Source organism: Paramormyrops kingsleyae, chromosome 15 (genome assembly GCF_048594095.1).
Source record: "Paramormyrops kingsleyae isolate MSU_618 chromosome 15, PKINGS_0.4, whole genome shotgun sequence".
Taxonomy (NCBI): Eukaryota; Metazoa; Chordata; class Actinopteri; order Osteoglossiformes; family Mormyridae; genus Paramormyrops; species Paramormyrops kingsleyae.
In genome coordinates this window covers 28,614,256-28,625,429 of record NC_132811.1, presented here as the reverse complement: position 1 = coordinate 28,625,429, position 11,174 = coordinate 28,614,256, and the positions used below count along the sequence as shown (strand labels likewise).

Genomic DNA, 11,174 nt, shown 5'->3' with positions numbered 1-11,174 from the left:
ATTTAGTATATTTGTAGCTGCCATTAGATGCAACTCATTTATTTAATTCCTAATGTTAGAAGGTTTAGCAGAATAATCATTAGAATAAATAAGTAATATATTTTATTTTGATAATACATGTTAATCATTTCATATTGTGTTACTAAATTTCATAAAGAGGTGGAACGTTTTTTATTTTTCTTTGTTTCGCTTGGGAATTGTTTAATTAGGACAATCAAGAGAGTTCCGGGTCACTGCAGGCAAGGTAGCACACGAGGCGCTGCGTTAGCTACACATCATTAAGAGAGTTAAGTTAAAGAGCGTAGGAAGTAAGAAGAATTGAAGAAGCCATATCCAAGTTTAAGTTTATTCCTCTTGAGTCAGAGAGGCCAATGAGGTATGTGTTAACGTGTTTGTTGTATGTATTTTTCGTTTATTATGTGTACTTTAGAAGGGTTATTTAAGTTATCTATTTCTTTCGTAGTTCTGAAGGCATTGTTGGGACTTCAATGTAAAAGACGTTGTCCAAATAAATGTCAGTGAATCCAAGAACGACCTGAGCCTTTTTTTAACCTCGAGGGGAGTAACAATATTCTTTCTGTCATGTAGCTAATAGAAAACAGGCTGAAGTCCGTCTAACTGGCGGGGGCCCACCACCACCTCCCCACACGTTAACATCTCTTGAAACCGCATATTGCAAATGCCACAAACCCAAACCGCGGGTCTGCGCTTAGCACAGAAAACATTCTGTACATAGCACTTCGGTTTTTTGCGTCAGGGCATTTTTTGTACAATATGGGCGACGCAGAGCATGTGGGAAAGGCAACTGTGTGTAGAGCCGTTCGCACAGTATGTCTGGTACTTAACGCTTCTTACACACGCTTGTACAGTTCCCTGTCCATAAAGCTCTGCGTGTTATTAAAGAGGAATTCCACAGAGTGGTCGGTTTGTCCTAGCTTTGTAGTAAAATCTATGATGCATATTTAATATGTAGTCATACTATTTATATCTATACATGTATTCATCCTGCACACACACACACACTTGATACTTCCATATATGACTTTCTATTTCAGGGTTTCCAAATGTAATTTGGAATACATGTAATACATGTATAGTGACAATAAAAGGCATTCATTCATTCATTCATTAATAATTGGGTGCATTGATGGCACCTACATTTCTATTAAAGCTCCTTCAATAAATGAGGGAGACTATGTTAATAGATAGATAGATAGATGTCTTTATTGTCACTATACAAGTACAGCGAGATAGCGGAGGAAATCTATTCATAGTATCAATGTGCAGGTAACTTGATTTTGTATCCTTAATTTTTTGCCTTGTTAAAATCATCAAACTCATTACTTTTTTCCACTAACTATAGGTAATCATTACAGGACAGTACAATGCTGGTTACCACTGGTTGCCCTCAGATGGGGTGAGGGGAGGTGGTGGTGGGCTCCCGCCAGTTAGACGGGCTTCAGCCTTTTTTCTATTAGCTACATGACAGAAAGAATATACTAAATCGTGTTTAATAAATAGTTAAGTGATCGTGTAATCAATTACCTTTTTGCAGAATGTTTTTGTGTTTCATTTTGACTTGGCTCAAAGTTCTTCTGTCTCCAGAAGGATTACACCTTTTTAAATAAGAAACCATATATTCCTAGTCGATACACATTGTTATTTTAACCTAAAGAAATGAATGGCAGGAAAAGTAAATGCTTTCATAGTGATTTAACAGTAAAAAGGATGCGGAAGGGTTATGTGTTTAATTATTTTGCATTATAATAAAAGGGGAGGCGATGTCAAATTTGCAATTTAATACACACGCATTTAATCTGTCCGTTATTTTTTGCCAAGCCAACTCTTTCTTTAGCCGATGCAGCCGTATTGCTTTTTTTCATTATTATTGGCTTGAATTCCTCATATGCGTGCATTAAAACTTCCAACTCCGCCTCTGTGAAGTATGCCGATCTCTTTTTTTCACTTTGATTTTCCATTCTGACTCGTGAAATCGGCGATCAATTGAAAACGTCTTTATGTATGCACGGTGCACGCGCATTAACTCTGGGTAAGCAATAGGAGGTTGATTGAACTTACTCTTCTCAGGTGTTTTGGAACCGACATACTCATGGTATGCGGGTTTGGGGTATATCAACCCAGAGGTTAAGATTTACCAAATGGTAAGTTAACCAAGCTTTCTGGAATACCCCCCTGTTTGTTTCATAGTCCTGCTCCCTGTGTTGCTCTGTTCCCTGGTGTTATTATTTTATGGCTTTTTAGTTGGTTCTTATTTTTCCCCATTAGTTTTTGACCCCTCATGGTTCCTTTAATTTGTGGGTTTCTCTGGTGTCTTCTGTTTAATTCAACAAACCCTAGTTGGAACCACAAGTGGATCGTCACCTTCATTTTCACTTGTGCCACGCCATAACATACAGTGCGTTCAAAAGTATTCAGATCCTTTCACTTTTTTCATATTTTGTTATGTTGCATCCTTATGCAGAATTTTTTTCGCCCCTCATCAATTCACACTAAATACACATAAAGATAAAGCAAAGACAGAATTATTGAATTTTATATATTTTATTGAAAATTCACTTCTAGGAAGGCTTTCCACAAGATTTTGCAGTGTGTCTGGGGGAGTTTTTGCCCATTCATCAAGAATGAGGTAGCATTTATGAATTCAGGCAAAGATGGATGTGAAGGCCTGGCGCTCAATCTCTGTTCCAGGGGGAGAAGGGCCTTAGTAAGAAAGGTGACCAAGAACCCAGTGGTCACTTTGGCTGAGCTCTGAAGATTCTTTATAGAGATGGGAAAAAAAATATTGACACCAAGAAAATATTGTTTTTGCTTTGCCATTAATATCTGACAAGGAAAAAAATAATTTAAATTATAGCACAAGGCTATAGCATAACTAAATTTGAAAAACCTAAAGATGTATGAATACTTTCTGAATGCACTGTATATTTTTGGACACAAACAAGTCCCAAGCATCTTTTCTTTATAGTAGGGGTTCCCAACCTTTCATTGTTCGTGGGCCAATATGAATGTGAGGGGGTCATAAAAAAATCCAAGAATATTGTTTATTTTTGGAAATTAAACAACTCTTCGCAAACCTCCCAGTAGAGGGTTGGGAACCCTTACTCTATACAGTAAAACCTTGGATTGCGAGTAACTTGGTCTGCGAGTGTTTTGCAAGATGAGCAAAACTTTTTAATATATTTGAACTTGATAAACGAGCAAGGTCTTGCAGTCCGAGTAGCATGTATACGCTTCGTCTGCTGAGCGTCACGTGATCACAACTGAGCAGATGTTTCTTCTCTCTCTCTCGCTGCGGGATTGTGGGTAATCGTCTCCCATGCTTGGTCTCAGTCGGTGTGCCTCACTTGTATAGTCAACGTCCGTACGAGTATGTACTGTTTATTATAGCATTGTGACCATGTGTGTGTGCATAAAGCATTTGTTTAACTACAGTGCAATGTCACCTTTCTTCGAAATCCTCCAAAGGAGGCAAAAGCAACTGTCATTGGATAGGTTCCTTGTTAAAGTCGCACAAAAAGAAAAAGATTCCAGTGAGCCAACAGATAGCAGTGATTCCGTTGGTTATAGTGAAAGTCGTTCTACAAAGTAACCCTCCTTCTCTCCTATCTCTCGTCTCCCTCACACAAGCCACGATTCTTTTCAAAGGTAAATTGCAGGTTAATTTGTTTTATGTATTTTTACTTCATATTTTGTATTAATCATTTTCATATGATTCTTTCGGGGTTGTGGGACGAATCAGCCAAGATTACATTATTTCTTATGGGAAAATTCGTTTTGATATACCAGTGCTGTAGATTACAGGCATGTTTCTTAATTAATTATGGTTGCAAACTAAGGCACCACTGTACTTGCATGTGCGCTGTGTTACAACAACAACAACAAATTTATTTTTGTATAGCGCATTATCACAACATTACATTGTCCCAAAGTGCTTTACAGCATCCCCACCCAAAGCCCCCAGTGAGTAAGCCATAGGCGCCGCTGTTGTTCGCCCTGCCCCCTAGACCAGGACGCCGCCCACGAGACGTCGGACCGCCTGCTCACTTCCTGTTCCCGGAGTGAAAAGCCGGACAGCAAGATCCCTCGAGAGCTCTGCTCGTTTCTTTTGGATTTGTGAGATTGGTTTGCTCATTGATTTTGACTATCCGTGTATGACTGTTTTGTTCTGGACTCCGACTTTCGCTTCGCCCCTTTCTGGTACTGTCGCGTTGGTTTGTTTTGGTTTCCTGGTTTATTTGATCTTCCGCTTGTTTTTGGACTACTCTCTTTGCCTTCTCCCTTTGGTACCTTTGCCTGTGTTTTTTATGCTTGCTGTGTGTGTTTGTACCAGGTGTGTGTAAGGAGTGACTGCCTTTTTGTTTTGCGAGACGTGGTTTATTGTATGTTTGGTTAGGGAGTCAGAATCTGGTGTTGTATTTTGTTTTCCTTGTGTTGCACTTAGATTAGTTCCGGGACATTTTCGTTAGCGGTGTTTTGTTTGTTGTTTTGGCCTTATCACTCCCGAAGTCGGTTACACCTGGTGTTTGTGAAAGTCTTTGTGAAAAAAAATTTAAAAATACAAAAAAAGATCCCTCTTGTTTCCCGTGTTCCCTTTTGTTTTGTCGAAAAATACTACCTATCGAGACGTGCTATCGAGCCTTTCTGCGCATGTGCAGTTCCACCGTTTTGGGATTAGGGTTAGGTTTTAGGGGTTAGGGTTAGGGTTAAGGTAAGGGTTTTAGGGGTTTTGGGGGGTTAGGGTTAGGGTAAGGGTTAGGGTTAGTGCTATCTATTAGCACTATGGTAGCATTTTTCGACAAGGCAGCATATATCGACAGAACACCTTTTCCCATTCCCTGGTTGTCTTGTCTCCCCCTCTCCCTTTCCCTTACCTTTCTGGCGATCCCCAACCCTAGACTGGGGATCGTAACAGTGACAGGGCTATGGCTGCTTTAGAAGCAAATGGTTATTTTAATGCATTTGACTGCTTTACATGGGTAATACAAATTCAAAATTAATGCAGTATATTGAAGATCAGTATAAAATAGGTACAGCTGTGGTTTCCATCATACTTGTGGATATTGTACAGTTAAGTACAGTATGTTGTAAATAAGGTGTGCAGAGATTTGTTATAAAGTATTATTTTTATTTCAACATTGTGAAGACATATATCAAGTCACTTGGGCCAAGTAGGTTATTCCCTACCTTGCGCCTTTAGGTCTGGTTCTGGACCCTGCATAGGATAAATGTGTCTAGAAAATGGATGGATGGATAGATGGACATTATTAGTGCAAAATTATTGACTATAATTGATTCTTTTCAATTCATTTGATGATTTAGACCAGACTGCAACTTTAGCCAGTGCAGTCCTCTACCAGCAGCTGAAAACTGTCCTTCATAAAAACATTCATGAAATATGACACCAGGACCTCTTGATGAAGCTTTTTAAAATTGAACACAGAATATTGCCTGTATTCTGACATTAATATCAAAGTTTGGTGGGGAAGGCAATACAATCTTGTGGCATGGGTGAGCCAGGTGAAATAAGGATTTGTATCCTTTTTTCTTTCTTCACCTTGGTCTTTGTTGATTCCTCCCCTGCTACTGAATATGCCCTGACCCCGATACTTGATCCCTTCCACCATCAAACAAGGTCTTAGAGGTCTTTTATGATTCAGTTCTCCTTCTGATTTTTGTGTTTTCTTAGTTTCTGTCCTAGTTTCATGTTCTTTCTTGCCATTACTTTTGTTTGGCCCATCTCCAAATTAGGGATGTTAACCGATGACCGTTTGACCGGTGGTTGACCGTATCAACGTTAACCGGTCAAAGTTGTCGGTAGTCGGTTAAAAAAAAAAAGTGATATCTAAATTAGGCTATTATAGACAGTGGACTATACGCTACTACAGTTAGCCATCTCATTCCTCATCTTTTTGTGTTAAGTGAACAAATTATCCCTCACACTCAATTTTTCATAACTCGCCTGTTTGTACTTAATAAACCAATAAAAACATTTGGCGCGAGGTCACAGCGTTTGGGTTCGCGCGCTCACAAGGTTTGCGAAAAGTAAAGGCAACAGGCTAGACACTTGTCTTTTTGAAAAATAAAAAAATAATATTAATTATACAACAGAGTTGTCCTGTCCGTTATTAGAAGGCACACAGTGAGTTAGACCTGCCTTGGCCGGTGCGTCTTTTACGCATTCTGAAGGTGCCTGTTTTATCCATTGGTTTTATCATGTTGCAGTCTATTAGGCAACATTCCGCATAAGATGGGCTTAGATTTGGAAATACATTACATCTACATTTCAGTGGTAACCGATAAGGTGATGATGATCATCATCTTTCTTTATTATGGTTAGCACTACCTCAACTAAAGCGGCGTCTCTTCGGAGCTGTCATTTTCTTAAATGAGCCGTGGCAATGTTTCAAATGAGCTTCTAACCTAGACAAACGCCTTTATTTTCAAAGCGATCACCTTGTACCCAAACCATTTGAAACTAAGGAGCCATTTGTCCTACGATTACATACAACAAGCTCTTCGGCGCCGCGTTTGCGGGACTCATGTTTCGCGCTGTAGGGGATTTTAAAAAAGTGACATGAGTGGCAGTGTGTGTGTGTGTGTGTGTGTGTGGGAGGCAGAGCGGCAGAGAGATGCGACAGAGTTGCGAAATTGCAGGCGCGGCTCGAAATGGCTGTTATTTCAAATAGCGTACCATATTTTAAACTAATCGGTTAACCGGTTTCAACCGGCTACTGAGGCTCGGTGGTCGGTCAAGAATTTTTTTAGTTTTCGCCATCCCTACTCCAAATAAAAGGCGAGTTATTTCTACCCATGTCTGTATCACATATCTTCAGAGCAAAGGTCACAAGGTGATTTTTTTTTTAGTTAAAAAAACAAAATGATCATTGATGAATTGTCCAATAATGTAACCTTCACTTAAACACCAATCCATTAGAATCACATTTGATATATATATATATATGTGAATTATATATAATTTTTATGTACAGCAGTACCTGCTGTTCCCACATCTACAGTAGATATCTGAAACCTTAGATAACAGTAAACCATCCAATGGCCCCATATATAACAATTTTCATGTACTTAAATATGGTTATTTATAAACGATGCACAGTAAGAGTAACAATATTAAATATAGTAATAATAAAGAACATTGTACATTAGTACAGTACTGAATGAAATAAATGATGGTGCTATGAAAATCATGTTTTTTTTTTACCTTTTGTAACAATGTATTATGACATCCTTATAACACTGCATTATAGTTAGTCATAGTCATGGGTGGCAGAGTGGTGCAATGGTTAGCACTGTCAGCTCACACCTCTGGCACCTGAGATTGAATTTTTGCTGGGGTTCCATGTGTGTAGGGTTTGCATGTTCTCTCTGTGTTGTTGTGGGGTTTCATCTGGGAACTCTGGTATCCCCCCACAGTCCAAAAATGTGCTGATGCTGATTGGCATTGCCAAATTGGCCCTAGGTATCTGTCTGTGAGTGTGCCCAGTAATGGGTTGGCACCCCATTGTGGGTTTTTCCTTGCCTTGCACTTATAGCTTCTGTGGACCCCCTGCAACCCTGAACGTGGTTTCAGTAAATGGATAGTCATATCCATGACTTTTCATGCACGAACTTAAATTTATATTTAAAATGATGCATGTAAATTTAATTTCATGAAAACACCACCAGTTTTGTTTTGGACCCTGCCCTGTCAAAAGCTGTGTTGGAATTCTTTAGACCTGTTTCTTCTTTACAGTCCCTACCATTGCTGGCAGTGTGAGCTGAAGTGAGTGCCGGTTGCACTTAATGTATTGCCTGCTGTAAGTGAGCGAACAATTGAGGATGACTAGAAATACACTCACCTAAAGGATTATTAGGAACACCATACTAATACGGTGTTTGACCCCCCTTTCGCCTTCAGAACTACCATAATTCTACGTGGCATTGATTCAACAAGGTGCTGAAAGCATTCTTTAGAAATGTTGGCCCATATTGATAGGATAGCATCTTGCAGTTGATGGAGATTTGTGGGATGCACATCCAGGGCACGAAGCTCCCGTTCCACCACATCCCAAAGATGCTCTATTGGGTTGAGATCTGGTGACTGTGGGGGCCATTGTAGTACAGTGAACTCATTGTCATGTTCAAGAAACCAATTTGAAATGATTCGAGCTTTGTGACATGGTGCATTATCCTGCTGGAAGTAGCCATCAGAGGATGGGTACATGGTGGTCATAAAGGGATGGACATGGTCAGAAACAATGCTCAGGTAGGCCGTGGCATTTAAACGATGCCCAATTGGCATTAAGGGGCCTAAAGTGTGCCAAGAAAACATCCCCCACACCATTACACCACCACCACCAGCCTGCACAGTGGTAACAAGGCATGATGGATCCATGTTCTCATTCTGTTTACGCCAAATTCTGACTCTACCATTTGAATGTCTCAACAGAAATCGAGACTCATCAGACCAGGCAACATTTTTCCAGTCTTCAACTATCCAATTTTGGTGAGCTCGTGCAAATTGTAGCCTCTTTTTCCTATTTGTAGTGGAGATGAGTGGTACCCGGTGGGGTCTTCTGCTGTTGTAGCCCATCCGCCTCAAGGTTGTGCGTGTTGTGGCTTCACAAATGCTTTGCTGCATACCTCGGTTGTAACGAGTGGTTATTTCAGTCAAAGTTGCTCTTCTATCAGCTTGAATCAGTCGGCCCATTCTCCTCTGACCTCTAGCATCAACAAGGCATTTTCTCCCACAGGACTGCCGCATACTGGATGTTTTGCCCTTTGCACATCATTCTTTGTAAACCCTTGAAATGGTTGTGCGTAAAAATCCCAGTAACTGAGCAGATTGTGAAATACTCAGACCGGCCCGTCTGGCACCAACAACCATGCCACGCTCAAAATTGCTTAAATCACCTTTCTTTCCCATTCTGACATTCAGTTTGGAGTTCAGGAGATTGTCTTGACCAGGACCACACCCCTAAATGCATTGAAGCAACTGCCATGTGATTGGTTGATTAGATAATTGCATTAATGAGAAATTGAACAGGTGTTCCTAATAATCCTTTAGGTGAGTGTATATAACAGTGTGAAATCTCAGTCACTTTTAAAGAAGTCAGACAGTCTCCTAGTAGGGGGTCAGGGTCTAACGCTCTGCACACTTCACACTTCACAGCTGTTTGGTTCTCTTTTGTTCCTATAACTCTCTTCCAGCAGCAGTCAAGACTCATCATTGAACAGAACTACACACTTAAACAAGGGCACTTTGCACTGTGAGTAAAGTGTAAGTTAAAGATTTCATTCGATGTTTCATGTTTATATTTAGATATTTGGATTTTTTTTTAAGTATTACAGGAATATGAAGGATAAGTGAGATTCTGATTGTTTTTTCAGAAAGTTGAAATTAGCATTCACAGTCACTTTGGCTGATCACTGCTCAGCCTGTTTGTAAATGTGTAAGAGACCCCACAAAGTACTTTGACTAATGTGTGCAACATTACTTTAATAATGTAACGCATAACTGCAGAAAAGACAGAATGCAACTGTTTGCCCATTAGTTTTGACTATGATGTTACCTTTTACTGTGTGATTGCATTCACAGATTTTTGTAAAAATAAGTTGACTCTTGTGGGGACCAGAAAAATGTCCCCAAAATGTCAAAATAGGTTTTTATCACATATTTGGTCCCGACAATGTTATATATATATATATATACACACACACACACACACACACACACACACACACACACACACACACACACACACACACATAGTGTCACGTTCGGAAGGCAGGCGAGCCATGGAAGCAGGGGAGAGCAGCCAGGAAGTCAGGTAAACGGGGTTTATTGAGGGAGGGACGGACAGGCACGGACATCTACGGACACTACAATGACGGATCTGGGGAAACTAACTGAGACACGGACTAAATGCACAAGACTAGGCAAACGGAACAGGCAACAGGTGAGAACAATCAGGGATGAACATGAGGTAACGAGGTGGGCGTGGCACACATTAGGATCGGACGGAGCGGGGCGTGACACATAGAAACACAGACTCAGACACACATACACAACTGGCAATTTAGAAGTAGCAGTTCATGTAATTGGATTTAAGGAAGCACTTCTTTACACAGCGTGTAGTCAGAGTATGGAATAGTCTTCCTGATAATGTAGTGCAAGCTGAATCCTTGGGTTCCTTTAAATCAGAGCTAGATAAGATTTTAACAACTCTGAGCTATTAGTTAAGTTCTCCCCAAGCGAGCTCGATGGGTCGAATGGCCTCCTCTCGTTTGTATAGTTCTTATGTTCTTAATTGCATGTCTTTAGAAAACCGTAATGCCCATAGGAACTGACAGGATGCAAGATGATCACGGAAGAGGGGCACGAGCTGATCCCATAAAGCAAAAGGTTGGAGTCAACAGTACCAAGCCCCATGCCAAAAGGAACAGAAGGCCAACTCTTGTTATAATTCCTAATTAACAAATGGAATTCTAGATATTATTGGTGTCTGTTCTAAAATAAATTATTCTTTAATTATACAGTGATAAACAAATAGATTTTATTCCAGTGTCATTTGCTTTGTTAAGATTTGGAAAAACTGGTGAATACATGTAGTAAAATATTTAATATTATTTATGAATGAACCCTTTCAGTTTTTAATAAATGAACATTAGATCAGAGGTTACAGACTAATGTGAATGACGGGTATTTCTTACAAAGGCTTTTTTGAATGACTGCTCCAGGCCCTTATTTGTCATCTAAAGACTGGAACAAAGTCAAAACAAATGGTTTAAAATACACAGCATGACCTCAGTGAAGATACTATACAACATAGATGATACAATTAAGAAATAAATATACAAATAAAAAGCAAAATTGCCCAATTTGCTGTAGGTTTCTGCAAATTACCACCATTTTGTATTACTCTGTCTCTTCACAAAGACTGGGTAAATGTTTAAAAAGCAGAATAATAAAAAGAATAAGAACATGAATAAGAACAAGAGGAATTATTAAAGTTACAGTAATAATATTTAACAGTAGGCCTTAAAGAAGTGGATCTATCAATTATACCTTTATTCTACTTTCATTAAAGTTTTTTCCATCAACAAATGAGAAAAAAGTATATTTTGGAATTTTTAGCAAATGGTATCCACAATAA

General features: G+C 39.5%; 2 long non-coding RNA genes across 3 annotated transcripts; both read left to right on the top strand.

Moving 5' to 3' along the window:
* The first annotated feature begins 214 nt into the window (after positions 1–214).
* Positions 215–4,600, top strand: LOC140578525 (uncharacterized). Its single transcript, XR_011982769.1, has 2 exons — positions 215–376; positions 2,089–4,600. It is a non-coding gene; the product is annotated as an uncharacterized lncRNA (long non-coding RNA).
* Positions 4,601–6,801: 2,201 nt separating this feature from the next.
* Positions 6,802–10,708, top strand: LOC140578526 (uncharacterized). 2 transcript variants are annotated; one of them, XR_011982771.1, is made up of 2 exons: positions 6,802–9,287; positions 10,343–10,708. It is a non-coding gene; the product is annotated as an uncharacterized lncRNA (long non-coding RNA). The 2 variants fall into 2 exon arrangements; XR_011982770.1 differs by having other exon boundaries at positions 6,802–9,298.
* The last annotated feature ends 466 nt before the right edge of the window (positions 10,709–11,174 follow it).